Source organism: Pseudophryne corroboree, chromosome 2, assembly GCF_028390025.1.
Source record: "Pseudophryne corroboree isolate aPseCor3 chromosome 2, aPseCor3.hap2, whole genome shotgun sequence".
Taxonomy (NCBI): domain Eukaryota; kingdom Metazoa; phylum Chordata; class Amphibia; order Anura; family Myobatrachidae; genus Pseudophryne; species Pseudophryne corroboree.
Genome location: NC_086445.1, coordinates 633,314,693 through 633,336,955, shown reverse-complemented (window position 1 = coordinate 633,336,955; position 22,263 = coordinate 633,314,693). Strand labels below are relative to the sequence as shown.

Genomic DNA, 22,263 nt, shown 5'->3' with positions numbered 1-22,263 from the left:
CAGCGTCCCCCTTTTTACACATTACGGCAGAGAGGGTGCCTTTTTACAGATTACGGCAGACAGTCCCCATTTTTACACATTACAGCAGGCAGCGTCCCCTTTTTACAGTTTACGGCAGACAGCGTGCCTTTTTTACACATTACCGCAGCCAGTCCTCCTTTTTACACATTACGGCAGACAGCGTCCCCTTTTTACACATTACGGCAGACAGCATCCCCTTTTTACACATTACGGCAAACAGTGTCCCCCTTTTTACACATTACGGCAGACAGCGTCCCCCTTTTTATACATTACGCCAGACAGCGTCCCCCTTTTACACATTACGGCAGCCAGTCCCCCTTTTTACAAATTACGGCAGACAGTGTCCCCCTTTTTACACATTACGGCAGACAGCGTCCCCCTTTTTACACATTACGGCAGACAGGGTGCCTTTTTACAGATTACGGCAGACAGTCCCCCTTTTTACACATTACAGCAGGCAGCGTCCCCTTTTTACAGTTTACGGCAGACAGTGTGCCTTTTTTACACATTACCGCAGCCAGTCCTCCTTTTTACACATTACGGCAGACAGCGTCCCCTTTTTACACATTACGGCAGACAGCATCCCCTTTTTGCACATTACGGCAAACAGTGTCCCCCTTTTTACACATTACGGCAGACAGCGTCCCCCTTTTTATACATTACGCCAGACAGCGTCCCCCTTTTTACACATTACGGCAGACAGCATCCCCTTTTTACACATTACGGCAGACAGTCCCCCCTTTTTACACATTACAGCAGACAGTCCCCCTTTTTACACATTACGGCAGACAGCGTCCCCCTTTTTACACATTACGGCAGACACTGTCCTCCTTATTACACATTACGGCAGACAGCGTCCCCTTTATTACACATTACAGCAGACAGCATCCCCCTTTTTACACATTACGGCAGACAGTGTACCCCTTTTTACACATTGCGGCAGATAGCGTCCCCCTTTTTACACATTACAGCAGACAACATCCCCCTTTTTTCACATTACGGCAGACAGCGTCCCCCTTTTTAACCATTACGGCAGACAGCGTCACCCTTTTTACACATTACAGCAGACAGCGTCCTCCTTATTACACATTACGGCAGACAGCGTCCCCCTTTTTACCCATTACGGCAGACAGCGTCACCCTTTTTACACATTACAGCAGACAGCGTCCTCCTTATTACACATTACGGCAGACAGCGTCCCCCTTTTTACACATTACGGCAGTCAGTTCCCCTTTTTACACATTGTGGCAGAGAGAATAGAGATAGAGATAGAGAGAGAGAGAGAGAGAAATTTACCATCTCTCCCCGCTGGCAGTCAGATCCCGGGCAGGGGAGGAGGAGGGAGGGGGACTGGAGCCGTAGCAGCGCAGTGTAATTGGTGGTGGCGCCGCTGCGGCAGTCCTTCTCCTTCCGCATTGGCTGGCCGCCGCTGTGAATGCTGGGATGAGGGAAGCGCATCCCAGCATTCACAGCAGCGGCGGGCAGCCAATGCGGAAGGAGAGGGGACTGCTGCAGCGGCGCTACTACCAATGACATAGCGCTGCTGCGGCTCCAGTCCCCCTCCCTCCTTCTTCTTCCCTGCCTCCGGCGCAGCTGCTCTCCTCTAACGTGGCGCACGGGTGCGCACAGAACAGGCGGCTTGTAATGAGTCAATTTGACTCATTACAAGCCGCTGGCCATGCGCCCTCAGGGCAACTGTGCTGTGTGCCAGGCACACCTGGCACACCGGTAGTCACGGCGCTGATAACAGGTCCAGGATGGCTGCAAATATGGAGGAGGCTACATATAGTATAAACCTCCCTGCTTCCAGCAGCAGCTAATGAGCATGAGGAATGGCAGCCATGGATTTTATCCTCAGCTCCCAGACAACTCTCTCTCTCTCTGGCAGGGGGTGCTGGGTGACTGGTGGGCAGGACTCGCAGGAGCAGGATGAGGGAACCAGACATGGCAACCAGAGAGGGAGAAGGCTCTGTGTAACACCTCCCTCTCCTCTGCTGGCTGCTATGTTTTCTTACACTACTCCTTCCCCCTCACAAACACACACACATTCAGTCACACACGCACATACTAAACACAGACACCTCTGTCTCCTTCAGCACTCCCAACACACAGCAGAGATCTTCTTTCTGTCGCTCTCGCTGGCAGCCTGGCCCGTGTAGCTCCGCCCCCTCAGTGCAGAGAAGCTCCGCCCCCTCAGTGCCTAGAAGCTACGACCCCTTTTTGCCGAACTCAGTAAGGTAGGGAAGGACTGGAGGCTTGAAGCTGCTAGCGCCTGTCACACAGTGTGACTGACAGATGCAGCAGCCATCGGCAGCAGGGGACAGGCGCAGCACAGGGATGCAGAGCAGGGAGAGTGCAGAGCGCCTCTCCACCCTGGCGCCTCCCTGCTTTGCATCCCTTTGCTGAGCGGGTAGCACCGGGGCTGTGTCTATGCAATGTCCAATAGGTGATGGCAAGGAGTCCGCAATGAAAAGGAATAGGGTTTTCATACATTATCTTTTTGTACCAAATGTACCCACAGGGGCGTCACAACCCCCCATTTTCCAGCTGCTTTATTAGACAGCGCACATATATAATTTTTTCCGTTTTCAGGGAGTGTCTGGAAAAACTCAGACGTGTCCAAGCGTTTGAACGGAGGGTGTCTGACGTCAAATCCGGCCCCAAACAGTCCCCGAACAGTAAGTGGCTGAGTAAGTCCCGGGCTGTGCAGAGAGTGAGACTGCACAAAATCAGTTTGTGCAGCTCTGCTACACATGCATTCACACACTTGCACCCTGTAGGCCAGGCATTCCCAACCGCGGTCCTCAAGGCACACCAACAGTGCAGGTTTTAGTGATATCCAGGCTTCAGCACAGATGGTTAAATCAAAATACCTGAGCTACTAATTAAGTCACCTGTGTTCAAGCCTGGATATCACTAAAACCAGGACTGTTAGTGTGCCTTGAGGACCGCGGTTGGGAAACACTGCTGTAGGCGGTGACTATCTAATCGCAGGAGTGCAAAAATTGCTGCCCAGCGATCGGATCTGAATTACTCCCAAAGTTCTTTGGAATACTGCAATTAACACAAGGGGACAGCAGAACCCAGCCGAACATCATGGAAAGACAAAGCTGACACTACAGACATAAAGGATGCCACTATTTTACACACTCTAAAAGCACCATGAAATGCCATCACAAAAGCAAATCTAAAAAGGAGCACATTGAAGTGGGGTGTGGTTCATTAGGTCGACATACATTGGGTCGACCACTGAAGGTCGACATGCATTAGGTTGACATGGTCATTAGGTCGACATGTACAAGGTCGACATGTAAAAAGGTAGATTTGAGTTTTTTGACTGTTTTTGGTGTCGTTTTCTTCGAAAAGTGACGGGGAACCCAAATTAGTGCACCGCTTCGCTCGCCATGCTTCAGGCACGGTGCCTTACTCCGCTGCCGCAGTGCTCGGCACAAGTTACCATTCCCAATTATGAAAAAGGTCAAAAAATTATTTTTTTTAAAAAAAACTCATGTCGACCTTTTTGCATGTCGACCTAGTACATGTTGACCTAATGACCATGTTGACCTAATGACCATTTTGACCTAGTGACCATGTCGACCTTCAGTGGTTGACCCAATGTATGTTGACCTAATGCTTGTCGACCTAACGACCGCCATCCATTTAAGTGAGTATATCAGTCAACACATACAAAATCACATTAAAAGGGGCAAATCAATAGGCCTCATAGCATCCAGGGTAACGGGTCCCACTCGAGCCCAATAATTGAGAGCCTTCTCACCAAGGAACTATTGGTGAAGTCCAGCTGCTAAATGAGTCAGGTGAGGTAAGAAATGTCCAATAAACAAGTATCAACCAAACATCAGATCCTGAACCATGAGAATCCAGTAATTGGCATGAGTCATTGAAGAGATCCAAGAGCTGACCCCAAACCTACAGATAGCCATTGATTTCAGAGGACAATCAGATAAAATAATGAGTGCCACACACCAGCATTTGCACGTTCCAACTGCGGCTGAAATTCCTACCCATAAAATCACCATAGAGGCTAAATTCAGCAGTACCACCAGTGATTGTAACTGATGAAGGGTCACTGTACCCACCATGCCAGTGTGAAACTTCGTCATACTCAAGAGTTTGAATGTCAAGGGGTATGATCAACCATCCCTAAAAGGTTCACAGCTAATAGATAAGTTCTCCTCCATAACCATGCCTATAAGGTAGACCAAGGGTGTAGCAAAGATGGCTCCAGTGCACCAAAAAAGTTAGAGGGTGCGCCCCCCCCTCCCCCCCCTCCATCCATACACTATACCGCAGGCTTATGTACAGTCAGCCGCAGAGCAGGAGGAGGAGTTCTGCTGTCCTCTTTACATGTCTCAATGTCTGCTTGTAGCTGTGCAGCAGGGTTACTTCTGTCCTGCTACACCACTCTCTGCCATCGCTACTGCAGCACATCTTTCTGCCCTGGCTGCTGCAGCTCCTCTCTCTGTCCCAACTGCTGCAGCAGCAGCTCTTTATGCCCCAGCCGCTGCAGCAACTCTTTCTGGCTCAGCTGCTGCAGCACCCCTCTCTGCCCCAGCTGCTACAGCACCTCTCTCTCTCTCTGCCCCTGCTGCAACATCTCTACCTGCATCAGAAGCTGCAGAGTAACGTGCATAAGCAGCTATACTGTGGTATATAACGTGTATAGGCAGCTCTACTGTGGCATAACGTGTATAAGCGGCTCTACTGTGTTGTGTAATGTGTATAAGGGGCTCTACTATGTGGTGTAACATGTATAAGGCGCTCTGCTGTGGTGTAAAATGTGTAAGGGGTACAACTGTGTGGGGTAATGTGCATAATGGACACTACTGTGCGGTGTAATGTGAATAACAAACAATCTGGTTCGGTGTAATCTGACTTGGTACTATTCTGTGGCCACACCCCTACCCCATTAAGCTATGCCCCTATATTTTATCATCAGTGCGCACTGTTCCTATCTTACACATGGGGGGCATGCCAAAGGAAACTTTCACCCTGACCTCCACAAGGTCTAGAACCAGCCCTGTCACCACTTTAGGATTTTTAAATATTTTTTTATTTTCAAATGTAACATGCACCCAATTCAGTACAGGGGAGGGGGCGCCAAAACATACCCTTGCTCCGGACACCATGGCACCTAGCTACATCTCTGGGTAAGACACATCCAGTAACATGGAAGCCATCAATAGCAACTGACATGATTTCAATACCCAGGTAAGAGAAACACATAGCCGGTCCCACCATCTTATCTGGGGCAAACTGGACACCAAACATTTTCAAACAGATCTTGAACAGAAGAAAGGAGTGAGGTGCTGCAAGGAGTGGACACCGGCCCAGTGAGAAGAAAGTCATTGAGGTAGTGAACTACCCACACTCCTTGGTACCTTCCACTATGTACCAGTAAAGGAACTAGTGAAAGGCATTCAGAAAGTACACAAGAAGCAAAACATACCAAAGGCAGGCACTTGTAAACCTAAAATCCGTAAACCTAAAATCCATCATCCAATTGGAATCTCATAAAAGAAAGTAGTCTGAGTAATGGGGGAGAGGCGTACAGAGAAATGTACAGGGGTGGCTGGCATTGGGGAACATGGGGGCGTGCACCTCCTCCTGCTGCAAGCAGCTTTGCAATTGCAATCCTTATTAAATTAGGCCATAGACCCTAAATGACAATAACCCATTGATTGGCTAAAGCACAGATCATTCATTGCAGTGTCATAACAGTTTTTAACCAGCCTAACAGGCCTAGGCTCTGCGTCAGTGTTCAACCTATCTATTGGTCTGATTGGACTTCTCCTGGCCATACAGTTTGCTCCCATAAAGGTTGTAACATTAATAATCGAAGAATGATGAGATAAATATAAATATTACAGTTAGAGAAAGAGGTAAAAATGGCACCAAACTAGGTGATCAGAACTTAAAAGAACCAATGTCCAATATAATCACCTGAATACACGCGTTTTGTCCAATTAGCATCTGGTGGACTTCATCAGGACTCCCGAGGTTAGCCGGTGATTCTCCTGCTCTCTGGCTACATATGGGACTACCAATTGTTCAGATAAGCTCTACACCTGAAACTTTAATATATGTTTTTTAAGTGTGTTATATAAATGTTTTAAAAAGTTTTTACAACACATTATTTCTCATTCCCCTAATAACTCCATTTGCTGTGGGGAGCCTCTGAAGGCTGGACCTTGCTTACAAATTGGGAAAAGGGTTTCCAGGGTCCTGTTATTAAAAGCACATTAGGCACATGTTTGCATTACAGTAAATCTCTGTGGATGTACTGAATTCTCATACAGACAGGTTTGCACTAAGATGCGCTTTTGTTCTATATAAATATTATGGTGTTAATTAGAGATGAGCGAGTTCGGTTACCCGGGAACCAATGGTCGAAGTGGAAATTTTGAAGTGGGGGTATGGAAAAAGGAAATGGCTAGTGTGCTCCAAAGGCGCGCGCAAAAATATAGGGGCATGGCTTCATGGGGAAGGGGCGTGCCCACAAAATAGTACCAATTCACATTACATCGCACAGTAGTGTCCGATAGTCACATTACACCACACAGTAGTACCCCTTATACACATTACGCCAGGTAAAGCCCCCGATACAACACAGGAAATACAAAAACACAGGGGGAAAAAAATTATTAATGCCCTTTACAATATTTGTCATTTCTGCTCCTTATTGTAATGCCCCTTACACATTATTCCTCTCACTGTAATGCCCATTCTGCATTATTCCACACACTGTAATGCCCATTCCACATTATTCCACACACTGTAATGCCCATTCCACATTAAGCCACACATTATGCCATACACTGTAATGCCCATTACACATTATGCCACATACAGTTGTGCCCCTGACACCATTTTATGCTCCACACACAATAATGTCCCCTACAAATTTTGCCCACAGTAAAGCCCCTAATTATTTTTAAATTACCTGCTAGTTGCCAGGGGTCTCATGCTTGTTGTGAATGGTTTCATGACCTGGGTTCCATGCTCGTTGCCAGGGGTCTCATGCTCATTGCCAATGGTTTCATACCCTGGAATCCATGCTCATTGCCAGCAGTTTCATGCTCGTTGCAATTAGTTTCATGCTCATTGTCGGGCACCATTTTTAAAGGGACAAAAGGTGCTAGGCGCCAATTTTAAAATGTAAAAAACAAAAAATGTTATTAAATATTTGCTCTGCCACAGCCGGACCCTTTCCGATGGCCATGGCAGTGATGGGTTAACCCCCGGCTTGCTGCGCTGGGGATGTAAACGAGCCGCTGCAGCTGGGAGACCTGTCCAGGGCTGCAGTGCTCACTGCTGACCGCTGCCCAGCAGTACGAGGCAGCACTACCAAGTGTTAACCCCCAGTGTGCTGTGCCGGGGAACTGGGAGGTGAGAAGCCGCTGCAGCCAGGAGAGCTGTCCCCGGCTGCAGCTCTCAGTGCCAAGCGCTGGAGACCGGGAACTCCACTCCCAGCACCCCAGATACACAAGGCGGCAGAAGAGCCTGTTAACCCCTGGTGCACCAGGGGTGGAGGGAGCTGCACCTCATTGGGAGTCCAGGACAACAGCTTCCAGTGTGGCAGCGTGGGGAGGATGGACCCGCTGCGGCCCAAGTGTGCCGCACACAGTGGGACCGGACTAGTCGGCTCCCTGAGCAGTGCGGAGCTGCCGAAGCTTGTCTGCAGGGCTGAGGGCTCCATGCAGGGGACTGGGAGCTCAGCTCCTTTGTGTCAGCCCTGCACACTGCTCAAAATGGCGGTATGCCATACCATTGTATACCGCCCCACTTTGAGCACTGAAAGGAAACAAACCCCCCGAACTTTGCAATCCGAATCAGGATCCGAGTCGTGCTCGGGTTTTCCCGAGCCCGACGTTTTATTCCGAGGCAAAACGTCCTCATGCTGCTTTGGATGAGTTTTGGATTCTATATAAGTCCCCGTGCATCGGCGACATCTTCACTTCGGCATTGGAGAGTGTACTGGACGGACGTGTCCGTCTCAGTACTGGATGGCGTCATGTGCGGCAGGATGGGGTACCCTGTGTACTGTATCTGAAAAAGGGGTGCTCTCTGTGTGCTGTATCTGAAAAAGGGGTGCTCTCTCTGTCAATATACAACAAACAAGGTAGCAGCGCTTTACAATCAATAAAATAAACACAAATAAATTAAAATAGTGGAGTTGATTAAGGCACATGAAGATGAATGGATTGAGGGTGGAAACAGTGGTTATTTAATAATAAAAAATACATACAATGTATTAGATCAAAAGTTAAAATTCACAACAACCAGAATCACCATGGAACTGCTACAATAATGTGTTCGTTCCTTATTTTATGTGGACTGCAGATGAATAAGATGAAAAGGTAAAGTAAGGGCTGATGGCACAGTCCTGATAGTAATATTACCACAATGGTTACTTCAGATCACCTTTTTGTCAACTGGAAGCTGCACGTGTTATATCCGGACCTTTAGTGGACTTCGACAAAATTTACAGATGATTGGGCGAACAGCATTTGCCCACTGGTACACTCGCTTTTCCACTCAGCATAGAGGACTCCGCAACCTGGTGAGGATACAGGATCCCAAAGATTCCACCCACATAAAGGGACGCTATCCAGGGGACCCCTTTCCTCCAGTTCCTCCATATCTAGTGCTGGTTCAATATTGGCTTCATTGCTGACAATAAGCCTCACCCTTAACATTTACAGGAGACCTCTACCTGGTGATGACTGGATGCCAATAATATATTATTTCGAGCAGTTGTTTTCGTAAACAAATCCGTGGTAATTTTGTTATCCACAATTTAAATATGCACATCTAGTTAGTCCACACAAACAGAATCTATGTGATATGTGAACTTTACTAGTGAGGATAACTCATTGTGTGTTCCAATCAATGATTTCAACGCCTCACGAGGACCAGTTCAAAAGACTAGCTGGTCATCTTAATACTTTAAATAGTGCAGGACCTGGGACTTTATGTCAGGGTCTGAAAAAAATGCCGCACAGTGCACAAAGGTGTCTACTACGCACTTGCACCCCGTTGGCTCCCGGCAGTGCGCATTGCCCGAGTGGACCTAGTCACAGATGGAGTCATGATAAGCGTGGCTACATCTGCAAGCATGAGCGAAATACAATATTAGCAGGGGTCGGGAAGGCGGGCAGAGGGGCCAGAGCCACTGAGCCGCAGTCATCACAGCTGCAACTGGCCGGGATGCGTGTGCAGCATCATGGAGTGTTGAGCAGCCTCCCATCACGGAGGTCACAACAGTGCAGTGGAGCAGAGAATGAGCAGCAGCACAGGTGAGCAGCCTCCGGTGTGGGGGGCTCCACCGGGCGGCGGACTCTGCAGGGTCCAGATGATGACAGGCTGGTTCCCAGGGAGAGCCCCCTCACACAGCTGCTCTGTAGCGTGACCGTATAAGGATAACACAGCATTCTGTTCTACAGGTGACTAGGATGTTGTTTTTCTCCCTATTTCATTTATTGAAATTGTAATTACTTGTGTGACTATTTAAACTATTATATTCTTGTAACCAGAGGCATCGGAACTGGGGGGGCAAGGGGGCAGCTCGCCCCCCCCAAACATAGAGAGGCGCCGATGGTGTACAGGAAGAGCGATGTGCGGTCAGGTGAAAGACCGCACATTACATCCTCCGCTCCATGCAGTCAATGTCCCAAGCCCGGCGCTAACCCCTCAGCAAGGTCTGCAAAGCAGGGAGGCGCCGGGTCGGAGATGCGCTCTCCCCGCTCTGCGACCTTGCTGATATGTGCTGAAGGCTGCCTCTGACAGGCAGCAGCGGCGCCGGCAGCATGAAAAGCGGCTCCCCCCTCCTGACTGAGTGAGCTGCACAGTCTCCGTCTCTGCTCCAGCCCCAGGCGCACTGCAGCGAGCTGTCTGGCCACTGCCTGTTCCGCTGTCAGTGCTCCACGTCAGGTGGTATGGCTATGAAAGCCACCTGACGCGGAGCACTGACAGCTGAAACGGCAGTGGCCCGCCGATCATAGCTCCAAGCACTTGAAGCTGCTGCGGGTGACATCCAGGACTTAGCCGTGCTCATACAAACAGGCATACACACGGCCGGCCAGAGATGTAAGTGGTATGGGATTTGAAGTTTATGTTTTACTGCTCAGAGCAGTAAAATATAGACTACAAATCCCATGATGCATTGCGCCCCTTACAACGGACTGCACATGGATTATCCCTGGAGGCTTCTCAGTAAGGACGCTACCCATCCAGCCCAGGGCATCGATCGGGGGGAGCCAGATATGGGGACTACTGCCTGAACCATCAAAACGCGGGCAAAGTGAGTAACCACAGGTGGCAGTTAGGAGAACACCAGCTGGAATATCCTTCAATCCCCTTTGCTTTATTGGCTCCTCCCCATTCCTGTGCCTTGGACAACATTAAACATATTGGTTTAAATCTAAATTCAAGCAGACTAAAGTATCCTGCCCCATCCCCTGCCCCTCCACTTACCCTAACCCTTTCCTCCCACAGCCTAACCCTAACTATCCCCCCACAGACTAACCTTAACTGCCCCCTACACAGCCTAACCCTAACCATCCCCCCACAGCCTAACCCTAACTGCCCCCCCTCCGCATCCTAACCTTAACTATCCTGCCCCCCCAGCTTAACCCTGAACGCCCCCCCCCCCCCCCGCCACAGCCTGACCCTGACCATCCCGCTCCTAATAAAGCAATTTTTATAGACCCCTTCCCTCACTCTCCCTGTAAGTCCACCCTCAGTGCCCCTGTCCTCACTCTCCCTGTAACTCCCCCCTAAGTGCCCCTGCATTCACCCTCCCTTTAACACCCCATCAACGTCCATGCCCTCACCCTCCCTGTAACTCTCCGTCAGCGTCCCTGCCCTCACCCTCCATGTAACTTCCCGTCAGCGTCCCTGCCCTCACCCACCATGTAGCTTCTACCTCCCACCTCAGCATCCTTACTCTCACCCTCCCTGTAACCCCCACTCAGGGTCCCAGCCCTTACCCTCCCTGTAACTCCCCCCTCAGCGTCCATGTACTCACCCTCCCTGTAACTCCCCGTCAGCGTCCCTGCCCTCACCCTCCATGTAACTCCCCATCAGCGTCCCTACCCTCACCCTCCATGTAACTTCCCGTCAGCGTCCCTGTCCTCACCCTCCATGTAACTTCCCATCAGCGTCCCTGTCCTCACCCTCCCTGTAACTCCCCGTCAGCGTCCCTGTCCTCACCCTCCATGTAACTTCCCGTCAGCATCCCTGTCCTCACCCTCCATGTAACTTCCCATCAGCGTCCCTGTCCTCACCCTCCATGTAACTTCCCGTCAGCGTCCCTGTCCTCACCCTCCATGTAACTTCCCGTCAGCATCCCTGTCCTCACCCTCCCTGTAACTCCCCGTCAGCGTCCCTGTCCTCACCCTCCATGTAACTTCCCATCAGCGTCCCTGTCCTCACCCTCCATGTAACTTCCCGTCAGCGTCCCTGTCCTCACCCTCCATGTAACTTCCCGTCAGCATCCCTGTCCTCACCCTCCCTGTAAACTCCCCGTCAGCGTCCCTGTCCTCACCCTCCATGTAACTTCCCATCAGCGTCCCTGTCCTCACCTTCCATGTAACTTCCCATCAGCGTCCCTGTCCTCACCCTCCATGTAACTTCCCGTCAGCATCCCTGTCCTCACTCTCCATGTAACTTCCCGTCAGCGTCCCTGTCCTCACCCTCCATGTAGCTCCCACCTCAGGGCCCCTGCCCTCACCCTCCATGTAGCTTCTACCTCCCCCCTCAGCATCCCTACTCTCACCCTCTCTGTAACCCCCACTCAGGGTCCCAGCCCTTACCCTCCCTGTAACTCCCCTGTCAGCGCCAGTGCCCTCACCCTCCCTCTAACTCCACCCTCAGGGCCCCTGCCCTCACCCTCCCTGTACTCCCCCCCCAGTGCCCCTTCCCTCAACCTCCCTGTAACTCCCCCCTCAGTGTTCCTCACACTCCTTCTAACTCCCTGTCAGCATCCATGCCCTCACCCTCGCTGTAACTCCCACGGCCACTAATATCAGTCACCTCGACGCCAACACGGCACTGGTCACTGCTAGTGCTTGATCTACTCTCCCTGCTACATGGGGCACGTGGAGGGAAACTAGAGGTACATGGGAGAGCTGAAGTGCTAATTTTGCTGTTCTGTGTTCAGATAGTCGCCACCTCCAGGGGGGGGGGGGGTATATTTGCAGTGCAAGTGTGCGATAGCATACTGCGATTGTGTACGTTGAGCTGCTCAAGTCCACTAAAATCCACTTTGTGCAGTCAGTGTGCAGCTCAGGACTTACTCCTCCAGTGCGATCACATCAGGCTGATCGGGGCCAGAGCTGACATCACCCTGAAAATGCTTTGACACGCCTGCATTTTTCAAAACATTCGCAGTAAACGGTCAGTTACCACCCACAAACGGCTTCCTTCTGTCAATGACCTTGTGAACGCCCGTGCGAACTGATTTTTTGCACCATCCCTTTGCTGACCAGCGATGGCCTTTGTTGCTGACCGATGCGCGTGCGCATTGCGGTGCATGCGCAGTTAGTACCTAATCGCCTGCTGTGCAAAAACGTACAGCAGCGATCAGATCTGACCCCCTATGGGGTATATTCAATAAGAGTCGGGTCCATTCTGATATGCAGTAGTCGGAATGGACCTGACAACCCCTATTCAAAGAGTGGCCAAATCCGACTGTCGGATTTGGCCGCTCCAGGTGTCTTGTCCTGCCGCTGCCGGGTGCGCTGACAGCAGTGGCGGTGGGAGCTGTCAGCGGCGCCGGGAAGGGAGGGGGGGGAGAGCTGTCAGCGGCTGCCGTGATAGAGATATCTGCGGCGGTGGGGGCAGCAGCGGGAGAGCAGCGGAGGAGGGGAGATAGAGAGAAGGAGACCGGGCGAGCAGCGGCTGCATCAGCGGAGGCTCACGGCGGAGTCCACCCGGCTCCAGCAAGCGGGACCTCGCTTGCTGGAGCCGGGTGGACGCTGACGCTGGGTTCCTGCTCTCCCCGCTGCAGCGCTGCTCCGACCGTCTCCTGCTCTCAGATCCCTCATCTCAATCCGACTTTTTTTAAAGTCAGATTGAGATTGTCGGAAACGGGGCTAAAACCTGTCGGGTTTGGCCCCGCTTCCGACAATGCACGCTGATCGGCGGCATTGAAGTATATATATATATATATATATATATATATACACAGTATATATATATATATATATATATAATATATATATATATATACACACACACACACACACCTTTAAAACAGAGTTGAGTAAAGGGCTAAAAAGTGGCTTAGCTTTGTACAGGAGGTCAGTGAGGCACATTCAACGCGTTTCGTCAATGAGACTTCATCAGGACCTCTTGATGAAGTCTCATTGAGGAACTGCACTTGGTGTGCCTCACTGACCTCCGATACAAAGCTAAGCCACTTTTAACCCATTACTCAACCTTTTTTAAAGGCTTTATTTTTTAGTTTTTCTAAAAAATATTATATACTGTCTATATATATATATATATATATATATATATATATACATGTTTTATATATATATATATATATATATATATCTTTATCTATATATATATATATATATATACTTCACTGTTATATGTTGAACTACAATTTGTAAACTTATATATTATCATCATTAAATAAACTTCAGATATATTATTATGTTAGAAATTGCCAGCCAGTACGCAGTACCACCCGTCCACCATACCTGCAGCCGCTGCTATGTGAGGGGAGGAGAGAGCAGCGCAGCGCCTCTCCTGCCCCTCAATGCTCAGTGATGTCCGGTCTCCGGAGTCGGTGGCGGGGTGAATCTCAAATGAGACACTGGTTTATTAGCCATTCTGAGCTCGCGGACTGGCAGTTACAGCTCCTGATTGTCTGCCGGTCTGATTGGCAAACGAATCGGCGCCACATTTGAAATACCCGCTGCCGAAGACTGGAGTTGGACTTCATGAGCAATGAGGGGCAGGAGAGGCGCGTGCTGTATACTGGCCGTCATTCCGAGTTGTTCGCTCGCAAGCTGCTTTTAGCAGCATTGCACACGCTAAGCCGCCGCCTACTGGGAGTGAATCTTAGCTTAGCAGAATTGCGAACGAAAGATTCTCAAAATTGTGAATAGAAATTTCTTAGCAGTTTCTGAGTAGCTCGACACTTACTCTGCCACTGCGATCAGTTCAGTCAGTTTCTTTCCTGGTTTGACGTCACAAACACACCCAGCGTTCGCCCAGACACTCCCCCGTTTCTCCAGCCACTCCCGCGTTTTTCCCAGAAACGGCAGCGTTTTTTCACACACACCCATAAAACGGTCAGTTTCCGCCCAGAAACACCCACTTCCTGTCAATCACACTCCGATCACCAGAACGAAGAAAAAACCTCGTAATGCCGTGAGTAAAATACCAAACTTCTTAGCAAATTTACTTGACGCAGCCGCAGTGCGAACATTGCGCATGCGCAGTTAGCGGAAAATCACACAGATGCGAAGAAAAATAACGAGCAAACAACTCGGAATGAGGGCCACTGTACATAACTATTTCTGTGTATTTTGAATAGAGTTGAGCAGGTTCGGTTCTCAGAGAACCGAACCCTACCGGACTTTGCCTTCCGAGTTCGGTTCCGAGCTCGGCTCAGATTTTCCTGCCTGACTCGGAAACCCGAACGCGGCAAAACGTCATCATCCCGCTGTCGGATTCTCGCAGGATTTGGATTCCATATAAGGAGCCGCGCATAGTGGGCATTTTCACTCCAGTCTCGGAGAGTGTATTGAGAGGACGTGTCCTCAGTATTCAGTGTCTGTTGGTGGCAGGAAAGTGGGGTGGCAAGTCTTGTGCTGTGTTGTGCTGTCCAGTGTAGTCAGTGTATTGTGCTGCATCAGTCCAGCCAGTCACAGTGTTGGTGTCCTCTGCTGCCATATATCCGGTGTAGCTGTGTAAAGTGGTGTTGTGTTGTGCTGCATCAGTCCAGTGGTAGTGTCCTGTCCATCAGTCATTCAATCGATGATATACGTTGCTGCTTTATGTCCACTGCTGCCGTATAATAATTATAACAACAACCACAAGTCCCGTACAGTGTTGTTGTGTTGTGCTGCATCAGACCAGTGGTAGTGTCCTGCCCATCAGTCATTCAAGTGCCGATATACGCTGCTGCTATATGTCCACTGCTGCCGTAAAATAACTATAACAACAACCACAAGTCCCTTACAGTGTTGTTGTGCTGCATCAGACAAGTGGTAGTGTCCTGTCCATCAGTCATTCCAATGACGATGCAGTTACAGTGGTATACGCTGCTGCTATATGTCCACTGCTGCCATATAATAATAATAACAACCACAAGTCCCTTACAGTGTTGTTGTGTTGTGCTGCATCAGACCAGTGGTAGTGTCCTGTCCATCAGTCATTCAAGTGACGATATACGCTGCTGCTATATGTCCACTGCTGCCGTATAATAATTATAACAACATCCACAAGTCCCTTACAGTGTTGTTGTGCTGCATCAGACCAGTGGTAGTGTCCTGTCCATCAGTCATTCAAGTAACGATATACTCTGCTGCTATATGTCCACTGCTGACGTATAATAATAATAACAACAATAACAACAACCACAAGACCCTTACAGTGTTGTTGTGTTGTGCTGCATCAGACCAGTGGTAATGTCCTGTCCATCAGTCATTCCAGTCTTTCCTGTGCCGCATATCGTCTCATATAACTCCCCAAAAATAATGGAGAATAAAAATTTTGAGGATAAAATAGGGAAAGCTCAAGAAGAAACACTTCCTCCTAGTGCTGAAACTGCTGCTATTAGCCATGACATAGATAATGAAATGCCATCAACGTCGTCTGCCAAGGCCGATGCCCAATGTGATAGTAGAGGGCATGTAAAATCCAAAAAGCCAAAGTTCAGTAAAAAGACCCAAAAAAAGAAATTTAAATCGTCTGAGGAGAAACGTACACTTGGCAATATGCCATTTATGACACGGAGTGGCAAGGAACGACTGAGGCCCTGGCCTATGTTCATGGCTAGTGGTTCAGCTTCACATGACAATGGAAGCCCTCATCCTCCCGCTAGAAAATTAAAAGAGTTAAGCTGGAAAGAGCACAGAAAAGAACTGTGCGTTCTGAGATGGTATCACAAATCCCCAAGGAGAGTCCAAGTGTGTCGGCGGTTGCGATGCCTGACCTTCCCAACACTGGATGGGAAGAGGTGGCTCCTTCCACCATTTGCACGCCCCCTGCAAGTGCTGGAAGGAGCACCCACAGTCCAGTTCCTGATATTCAAATTGAAGATGTCACTGTTGAAGCACACCAGGATGAGGATATGGGTGTTGCTGGCGCTGAGTAGGAAGTTGACGATGAGGATTCTGATGTGATGTGATGTGGTTTGTTTAAAGCACTAACACAGGAGAGGAGAAAGACTCTATGTTGGGGCACTCTTCATCAAATATTAGACATTTAAAACGTAACTTTTAATAATTGTATTAAAAATAAAGTGACACAGTTTGTAAAAATATATTTACAAATGATGATACATATAGGTTTTCTTGACAATTTATTTAAATAAATGTCGTGAGAATAAACGCCTTGGTGAAAATTGTTTGCAATTAATACATTAGCTGGGAAAAATTCTGTCTATAATATATGACAGGTTATTTATTTTGTTCCCAGGGATAGAATACCTTGGTTTAGTTATCTCTGTATTTATAAATGCTTCTAATGAAAGGGAGGGTATATGTAATATGACAAATTTGGATGTTGCCTATGTGGGTTCTTATACACCTTCTGCTCTATGTTTAGGCAGCCGTGTACCCGGGAAGGCTTTTACTTAGAAAATATTGTATCTTTCGACTTTTTGTTACCGACAGAAATCTGAAAGTACGAATAAGTGCTGATTTGAGTATAAACTGATCAAACAAATTTTTATAATGAAAAAAACATGAAATAAAGACAAAGAGAATCTTTGGTATATAGCGTGTTTGATGATAACTGCTAGAGTTTTAAGATACTGGAGAGGCAAAATAAATAAAGAAAAGAAAAGAAAGAAGTAATAGAAGGGGGTGTCTTACTTCTGCTGTTCAGCTGGGTTGTTTACTGCACCTGGTGTTCACTGTTGGTCCCCCACACAGTTACTGGCCAGGCCTGCCACAGCTTTGCTTCCAAGATCGAACGGGATCAGGCGTATCCTGTGGAGTATGGCCGTAATCTGCTGAATGAGAGAGTATGACTACCAAGATGCTTCTGCTGTCCAGATTAGTGGATGAGAGAGCATGAAAATTATAGGCTGTCTATCAGAGAGAAACTGTAAAGATAATTTTTTGGCTGATATTGCTAATAAGGGACAGAAAAAGCCCTTATTTCTCGTCAATGTTATCAATCTATACAAATATCATGACACATTGAATTACAATTAATATAATCGAGAATAACAAAAAATTCAGAGCACTCTGCTGTTCTCTTTGTAGGGTAACGACTGATGTAATGCATAGATTGTTGATTTGGCTAATGTTGTATTTAAATCACATAAATATGTTCATGATAATTTAAGGTCCACAGGCTGAGATTAATGGTGTGCAAAAAAAGACACATTCAGCTTTTGAGAGAAAATACAAAATCAGAAGAAACCCTTAATCAAAACTTGCAACAATGATATTTTGCTGAAAATGACGTTTTTTTCTCTAGTCCCTAGTGCAGAGCGACCATCAGTGCACTGTTGTTAATGATTGAATAACAGATTAAATAACAGTTTATACACAAGAAAATAGCAAAAATTCAGAACATACTGGTTTTAAATTAGTGAAGGCTGATATAATCCATAAATTGCTGCTTTAAAAAACTAGTGATGTGTATGGATCACATGGATATGTTCCTAACTGGTAAATATCAGCAGGCTAAGATATTTAGTGTTCAGAAGATGGCATCTTAAGCTTATTAGAGAGAAAGAAAATTAAGAATAAAGATAACCTTCCTCTACCTTGCAGAAGAATTTTTTACCGAAGGTAAAATATTTCAACTCCTTGGTGCAAAACACCCACAAATGCACTTCTTGTTATGCAATTGTTACACTCCTATTACATATGAATGCACATGAGCAGAATTGAGTGTAATGAAGGAGGTATTCTGATGAATATGGAGCAGTTAAGAGGAGGTCCCTAGATAAATAAAATACAAAATACAGAGAAATGATATAATAAATCTTCTTGCCCTAAAAGGGCGCTTACTAGACCATTGTATTCCTTATCTGGGAGTGGGCTGCGCAGTCCCACTGGATCCCGCTAAACCAAACGGACCGTTTCACCGCAATGTCGGCTTGCTCACCAGTGAGCAAGCCGACATTGCGGTGAAACGGTCCGTTTGGTTTAGCGGGATCCAGTGGGACTGCGCAGCCCACTCCCAGATAAGGAATACAACGGTCTAGTAAGCGCCCTTTTAGGGCAAGAAGATTTATTATATCATTTCTCTGTATTTTGTATTTTATTTATCTAGGGACCTCCTCTTAACTGCTCCATATTCATCAGAATACCTCCTTCATTACACTCAATTCTGCTCATGTGCATTCATATGTAATAGGAGTGTAACAATTGCATAACAAGAAGTGCATTTGTGGGTGTTTTGCACCAAGGAGTTGAAATATTTTACCTTCGGTAAAAAATTCTTCTGCAAGGTAGAGGAAGGTTATCTTTATTCTTAATTTTCTTTCTCTCTAATAAGCTTAAGATGCCATCTTCTGAACACTAAATATCTTAGCCTGCTGATATTTACCAGTTAGGAACATATCCATGTGATCCATACACATCACTAGTTTTTTAAAGCAGCAATTTATGGATTATATCAGCCTTCACTAATTTAAAACCAGTATGTTCTGAATTTTTGCTATTTTCTTGTGTATAAACTGTTATTTAATCTGTTATTCAATCATTAACAACAGTGCACTGATGGTCGCTCTGCACTAGGGACTAGAGAAAAAAACGTCATTTTCAGCAAAATATCATTGTTGCAAGTTTTGATTAAGGGTTTCTTCTGATTTTGTATTTTCTCTCAAAAGCTGAATGTGTCTTTTTTTGCACACCATTAATCTCAGCCTGTGGACCTTAAATTATCATGAACATATTTATGTGATTTAAATACAACATTAGCCAAATCAACAATCTATGCATTACATCAGTCGTTACCCTACAAAGAGAACAGCAGAGTGCTCTGAATTTTTTGTTATTCTCGATTATATTAATTGTAATTCAATGTGTCATGATATTTGTATAGATTGATAACATTGACGAGAAATAAGGGCTTTTTCTGTCCCTTATTAGCAATATCAGCCAAAAAATTATCTTTACAGTTTCTCTCTGATAGACAGCCTATAATTTTCATGCTCTCTCATCCACTAATCTGGACAGCAGAAGCATCTTGGTAGTCATACTCTCTCATTCAGCAGATTACGGCCATACTCCACAGGATACGCCTGATCCCGTTCGATCTTGGAAGCAAAGCTGTGGCAGGCCTGGCCAGTAACTGTGTGGGGGACCAACAGTGAACACCAGGTGCAGTAAACAACCCAGCTGAACAGCAGAAGTAAGACACCCCCTTCTATTACTTCTTTCTTTTCTTTTCTTTATTTATTTTGCCTCTCCAGTATCTTAAAACTCTAGCAGTTATCATCAAACACGCTATATACCAAAGATTCTCTTTGTCTTTATTTCATGTTTTTTTCATTATAAAAATTTGTTTGATCAGTTTATACTCAAATCAGCACTTATTCGTACTTTCAGACTTCTGTCGGTAACAAAAAGTCGAAAGATACAATATTTTCTAAGTAAAAGCCTTCCCGGGTACACGGCTGCCTAAACATAGAGCAGAAGGTGTATAAGAACCCACATAGGCAACATCCAAATTTGTCATATTACATATACGCTCCCTTTCATTAGAAGCATTTATAAATACAGAGATAACTAAACCAAGGTATTCTATCCCTGGGAACAAAATAAATAACCTGTCATATATTATAGACAGAATTTTTCCCAGCTAATGTATTAATTGCAAACAATTTTCACCAAGGCGTTTATTCTCACGACATTTATTTAAATAAATTGTCAAGAAAACCTATATGTATCATCATTTGTAAATATATTTTTACAAACTGTGTCACTTTATTTTTAATACAATTATTAAAAGTTACGTTTTAAATGTCTAATATTTGATGAAGAGTGCCCCAACATAGAGTCTTTCTCCTCTCCTGTGTTAGTGCTTCAAATTTACTGACTCTGGGAGCACCACCGACTAGTAATGGGTACACTTTGTGTACATTATTAGTTTAAAGTCGGTCACAGACCAAGAACCTATATTGGTCCATGTCTGTATCAATAACCAGTTGCGGAACTATCCCTGTAAGATTCATCGTGGTTTGTTTAAAGTCAGGCATCGGGGGAGACACCTGTTGTCCGTGGGATGAAGAAGGCCATTGTGATGCCTGGGCAAACTACCAAAAAAGCCACCTCTTCGGTGTGAAATTATTTCTCCATAAATCCGAACAACAGGTGTCAAGCCATCTGTTGCCTCTATCAATCTGTAATAAGTAGGGGTAAGGATGTTAACCACCTAGGAACATCCTCCCTTATACGTCACCTGCTGCACATTCATCAGAAGTCAGTGTTAAGTTGTGAAACTTTGGTAAGAGCGTAAGCAGTCCACTGACACCTAAATCCCTTCTTCCTCCTGTACCCAAGACCCTGCAAGCCACACCACCAACTCCCTCAACGTCAACTTCATCCTTAGTCAGGAACGTCACTAGTCCTGCAGGCCATGTAACTGTCAAGACTGAGGAGTCCTCTCCTAACCGGGATTCCACCGTAGGATCCTTGAGTGGTACACCAGCTGTTGCTGGCGTTGCTGCTGTTGTTGCTGATGGGAGTCGATCGTCATCCCAGAGGGGAAGTCGGAAGACCACTTGTACTACTTCCAGTAAGCAATTGACTGTCCAACAGTCCTTTGTGAGGAAGATGAAATATGACAGCAGTCAACCTTTTGCAAAGCGGATAACTGGGGCCTTGACAGCTATGTTGGTGTTAGACATGCATCCGATATCCACCATTAGTTCAGTGGGACTTAGAGAATTGTTTAAGGTACTGTGTCCACGGTATCAAATCCCATCTAGGTTCCACTTCTCTAGGCAGGCGATACCGAGAATCTACACAGACGTCAGAAAAAGAGTCACCAGTGTCCTACAAAATGCGGTTGTATCTAGTGTCAACTTAACCACGGACATGTGGACAAGTGGAACAGGGCAGACTAAGGACTATATGACTGTGACAGCCCACTGGGTAGATGTATGGCCTCCCGCAGCAACAACAGCAGCGGCACTAGTAGCAGCATCTCGCAAACGCCAACTCGTTCCTAGGCAAGCTACGCTATGTATCACTGCTTTCAGTAAGAGGCACACAGCTGACAACCTCTTACGGAAACTGAGGAACATCATTGCAGAATGGCTTACCCCAATTGGACTCTCCTGGGGATTTGTGATATCGGACAATGCCACCAATTTTGTGCCTGCATTACATCTGGGAAAATTCCAGCATGTCCCATGTTTTGCACATACAATGAATTTGGTGGTGCAGATTTTTTTGAAAAATGAGAGGGGTGTGCAGGAGATGCTGTCGGTGGCCCGAATAATTGCGGCCCACTTTCAGCATTCTGCCACTGTGTGCCGAAGACTGGAGCGCCAGCAAACACTCCTGAACCTGCCCTGCCATCAACTGAAGCAAGAGGTGGTAAAGGGGTGCAATTCAACACTCTATATGCTTCAGTGGATGGAGGAGCTGCAAAAGGCCATTCAAGCCTATACATCCACTTACGATATAGGCAAAGGAGGGGTAATGCACCTGACTCAAGCGCAGTGGAGAATGATTTCCGTCTTGTGCAAGGTTCTCCAACCCTTCGAACTTGCCACACGTGAAGTCAGTTCAGACACTGCCAGCTTGAGTCAGGTCATTCCCCTCATCAGGCTTTTGCAGAAGCAGCTGGAGAAATTGAAGGAGGAGCTAAGACGGAGCGATTCCGCAAAGTATGTGAGACTTGTGGATGGAGCCCTTCATTCGCTTTGCTAGGATTCAAGGATGGTCAATCTGTTGAAATTAGAGCACTACATTTTGGCCACCGTGCTCGATCCTAGGTTTAAAGCCTACGTTGTATCTCTCTTTCCGGCAGACACAAGTCTGCAGAGGTGCAAAGACCTGC

The 22,263-nt window shown here is 46.9% G+C and overlaps 2 pseudogenes; one reads left to right on the top strand and one right to left on the bottom strand.

Moving 5' to 3' along the window:
- Positions 1 to 17,124: 17,124 nt before the first annotated feature.
- Positions 17,125 to 17,243, bottom strand: LOC135052564 (5S ribosomal RNA; annotated as a pseudogene).
- Positions 17,244 to 19,467: 2,224 nt separating this feature from the next.
- On the top strand, positions 19,468 to 19,586 carry LOC135052563 (5S ribosomal RNA; annotated as a pseudogene).
- The last annotated feature ends 2,677 nt before the right edge of the window (positions 19,587 to 22,263 follow it).